Here is a 5,000-nt window from a genome sequence, read left to right as displayed (position 1 = left end):
ACTAAGATTTTTACTTGTAGACCTGGCTCATTTCAAACAGTCCTCTAATGTCTTATAACTCTTGGGATTCGAAAGTTATTCTTCAATTATTTTGAATAACCACCAAATACCATCACAGTTATCTGTGGCATTTGGCAGGAAATTGACTTTATAAAGCTTTCAAAGGGAATAAGAAATTATATTACAGAAATAACGTAATTCAGTCTCTCGACCTCTATTGCGTGTCTTTGTTTTTGTGCCTGATTACATAAGCTTGAAATTAGGCAGAATTTTGCTAGAAATACTTGTTTCTTTTGTGAAGAAAGATTTCCTGACAATTTTCAACAAAAATCACAATGAATAAAGGAAATATTGAGTGGACCAGCAAGATTCAAACTTTTCTATCACCATGGAATGATAACAAAATCGTAGCATATTCTCTAGACCTATATTTATGTTCCTTCCATGAGACAGTTCAGTGATTCCATCTTAATTTTTTTCTTTTTTGGTTGTTGTTTGATTGTTTGTTTGTTTCTTTGATCGTTGTTTGTTTATTGCTGTTTTTTTGTTTGTTGTTTGTTTTCAACGGCCAGGATCTTGACTTTCCATTTTGGATCTGATTCCCTGTTTTTTATAACAATCCTTGGTTAAATTTCCTTTATTCCCATTTTTTTTTTCTTTTTTTTTTTTACCTTAGACCATAAAAGATCAAGTAAATATTGAAATATAAGAGCCTTTACTCATGAATGATAAAAAAATTAAGTTATTTGTGGTTATCAGAGGAACTTTGCTCTTTGGATCTTTCTCTATTTGATTCATGTTGGCCACAGGCGGTGTCCAATTCAGTGTAATATCGAATACAGTTAATGTCGTTTACCCCTACATAGTTTAATAGGAAATTATGTTATAATTAAGAGTTAATTGATAGATTTACGCTATAATAAAGTTATTGTAAGTTTTGCATTTTGAGGCCAGTTGATTTAAAGGGCATAAAATAAATGGAGCAAATTTGAGTAGATAACAAACAAGTAAGCTCTATCAATGATTAATGGAATTAGAAATTAACAATTTCATCGATAATTGTTTTCTAATTCTTTTTTTTTTCCAATTGATAGAGATATGAAAATAATTCAGGGTAACTTCATAGTACTGCAATTTCTCAAAATCTCGTAATAAAGTATTTTTAATTGACACGTTTAGCTTATTATGCCAGTTTTGGTTAATTAATGGCATCGCCAACACGTTCGATCTAATCACTCTCATTCCTTCGATTTTGTATTCTTGCGACATCAAAGACTGCGGTCCAGTTTCAGACGGATTCGAAATTTACGACGAAAACAATTGCCATTCAAATCCAAACAAATCGCCGTCACTGCTTCCATGGCTTCATAAATTGTGGCGTAATGTCTAGCGGTGTCACGCCAAGCCTTCCTACGTCAAATTCAATCAAGCAAATAGCTTTTCGATCTCGTGAGATTAAAGCTCTGTTGATGGACCTTGATGCTTATGGAGGTGTAGACCCAAATGGTATTTTTCCTTTGTTTTTTATAAAGACAGCAGATTTCTTAGCTCCAAAGTTATCTGTTATTTTGCGCAAGTTAGCAAGAAGAGGAGCTTTTAGCACTAGTTGGAGAATTGGTAATGTTACTCCTCTATGTAAATGTGTTTGTGGTAGCTCAAGTCCCACTGATTACCGCCCAATTTCCATAACTCCCATATTATCTAAAGTTTTTGAACGTCTTCTGGCAAAACGTCTTAATAGGTTTGCTGAAGGTAATCATCTACTCCCTAGTTTGCAATTTGGTTTTCGTAAAGGCCTTGGAGCATGTGATGCCCTTCTTACAATCTCCAATGCTGTACAGAAATCCCTTGATTGTGGTCGGGAAGTTCGTATGACTGGCCTTGATTTTAGTGCTGCCTTTGACGGTGTTAATCATGAGGCCCTTGTTTTCAAACTGAAACAGTTGGGAGTGGGTGGGTCGTTTCTTAGCATTATTATTGATTTTTTAAGTAATAGATCTCAAAGAGTTGTTGTTGATGGGCACCATAGTGATTATAGGAATGTGATATCCGGTGTTCCACAGGGTAGTGTTCTTGGCCCATTACTTTTTATACTATATACACATGACATGTGGTTTGGCCTAGAAAACAAGCTTGTTGCATATGCAGATGATGCTACTCTCTTTGCATCAATTCCATCCCCTGAATGTAGATCTAGGGTTGGTGAATCCCTTAATAGAGATTTAGCTAGAATTAGTGCATGGTGCAAATTATGGGGTATGAAGTTGAATCCTAACAAAACTCAAAGTATGATTGTAAGTAGGTCAAGGACGGTGGTTCCTCAACATCCGGATCTCAGTATTGATAATGTTTCTTTAAATATGTATGACTCTTTCAAAATTTTAGGTGTGATTCTCGACAGTAAATTTACTTTTGAGAAACATATAAGGTCTGTGTCTTCTTCAATTTCACAAAAAAATAGGCTTATTGAGAAAGTCTTTCAAGATTTTCGGTGATCAATCTATTCTGAAGAAGTGTTTTAATTCTTTCATTCTACCTTGTTTTGAGTATTGTTCTCCTGTCTGGTCTTCAGCTGCTGATTCTCATCTTAATTTGTTGGACAGAAACTTACGGTCTATTAAATTTCTTATTCCTGATCTAGATATTAATCTCTGGCACCGTCGTTCAATTAGTTCATTATGCATGTTGCATAAGATTTTTCACAACTCTGACCATCCTTTACATTCAGATCTCCCTGGACAATTCTATCCTGTTCGTAATACTAGGCAGGCAGTTAATTCTAATAGCCAGGCCTTCTCCATCACGAGGCTCAATACTACGCAGTACTCTAGAAGTTTTATTCCAGCTGTGACCAAGTTGTGGAATGATCTTCCTAATCGGGTGGTTGAATCAGTAGAACTTCAAAAGTTCAAAGTTGGAGCAAATGCTTTTTTGTTGACCAGGCGGACATAGTCTTTTTATAGTTTATTTATGACATATTTGTTTTTGATGTTGTTGATAGTTTATTATATGACATGTCTGTTTTGACGTTGTTTCTTATTTTAGAATGATTTATTGTTAATTTGTTCTCTTCATTTATTTATTTCCTTATTTCCTTTCCTCACTGGGCTATTTTTCCCTGTTGGAGCCCCTGGGCTTATAGCATCCTGCTTTTCCAACTAGGGTTGTAGCTTGGATAGTAATAATAATAATAATAATAATAGCAGTTGCGGTGAGGCACTGACTTCACTGACAAACAGACTGGGCAGAGTTCGTGCCACCACGTATGTTTTTTTATTGTTTCTCTTCATCTTACATTTTCTAGCTATTTTGCATTATTCTCTTGTAAAATGTCAAGTAATTCTGTATTGCCTGCCTATTTCTATATTACCTGTTATTGGACCTTTTCTTCATTATTGACTTAGTTTTTTTCTCAGTCTGCACGGTAATTTAGTGTCATCTGTCTATATTACTGCTCTTCTGTCACTTCTAGATTTTCTTCGTTTTTCCTCTCTGTTGTATGCTTTCTTTTGTCTTTGTTAATTTTTTTCTTTAGTTTTTTTTTGCTAATCTAGTTCCACCTCCTTATTGATAGATTTGTTTATCTATATTTCTTGGACGACATATTATTCAGTTTCCTATTCCTACCAATTTACATGGCATGGCTAAATTTTCCCACTTTTTTACCTTCTCGATACATGCAATTATCATGTCGTTTTTCCTTATATCATTTTTGACGATTTTCATGGGCGCATTACATTTGCGCGCATTTAGGGATTAAGAAGTGTTACGATTGCGCGCTGAAATTTATTACAGTTGCGTGCCTCTTTTCCCCTCTTTTCTTTCAGCCATTTCTTGTCAAACTACCCTATTACATATGGTTTTGATAAGATAACGAGCACTTTCGGACACCATGACAGTTCACAGTTTATAAGATGCATTCACTCGAATTAAGATACGTTAGTTTCAATAGCTCTCTCTTTTAGTCCGAAATTAGCATCATGGAATTCACACTATCTGAAACCGAGAAAGGAAAGAAATCCTTGATTCACGATGGATATACATACAGAATCGACAGAATTCTTAAATCATCGGAAATTTCATGGCGTTGTACAGTGAAAACCTGCAAAGGAAGGCTAAGAACCGATGATAGCTGTACAACTATAATCAGTGGAACGTGTATTCACTCACATGAGATAGAAAGCAAAAAAGTTGAACTTCAAGCTATCCGAGCATCTGTGAAGAGGAAAGCGTTTGATGACATTAGCACGAGACCTATGAAAATAGTTCGAAGCGAATTACAGTGTGTTGATGACGAAAGTCTGGAAGTGAAAGATCTGAAAAATTTAACAATGGCAATCTACAGGAAAAGACGTACAAAGTTTCCAACTTTACCCAAATCTAGAGAGAATGTTCACGATGCTCTTGACGTCATGGAATTGGAAACTAATAAGAAAGAAAAATTCTGTTTGCTTAATAGTAAAGAACATGGAATTATAATATTGTCATGCAATTCAAATCTCCTCGCACTGTGTACAAAAGTTAGTGAAATTTTTGTGGACGGAACTTTCAAGTGCTGTCCAAAATATTTTGAGCAATTGTACACTATTCATGGATTTAATCTGGGACACTATGTACCTCTTGTGTTTGCTTTATTACCATCGAAATCCGAAGAAATTTACTCTACATTGCTTAGCATGATCTCCACCTTGTGTACAGATAGAAATCTTGAATTTAAACCTAGTCTCGTTCACATTGATTTTGAAGTAGCTATGCATAATGCATTTAGGTCTATATTCCCAAATGTAATAATACAGTGTTGTAGATTCCATCTAGGCCAAAGCTGGTGGAGAAAAATTCAGAAAATAGGCCTCAGTTCTGAATATAAAGACAAGGAATCGGAAATAGGCTTGTGGCTAACTCAGTTTTTTGGTTTAGCATTTCTTGATCCTGCGGAAGTTGGTGACAGTTTTGCTGAGGAACTCATGGCAAACATTCCAGATGATCAGCGCTGTGTTAAG

Source organism: Palaemon carinicauda, chromosome 12, assembly GCF_036898095.1.
Source record: "Palaemon carinicauda isolate YSFRI2023 chromosome 12, ASM3689809v2, whole genome shotgun sequence".
Taxonomy (NCBI): Eukaryota; Metazoa; Arthropoda; class Malacostraca; order Decapoda; family Palaemonidae; genus Palaemon; species Palaemon carinicauda.
This window is presented reverse-complemented; position numbering follows the sequence as displayed.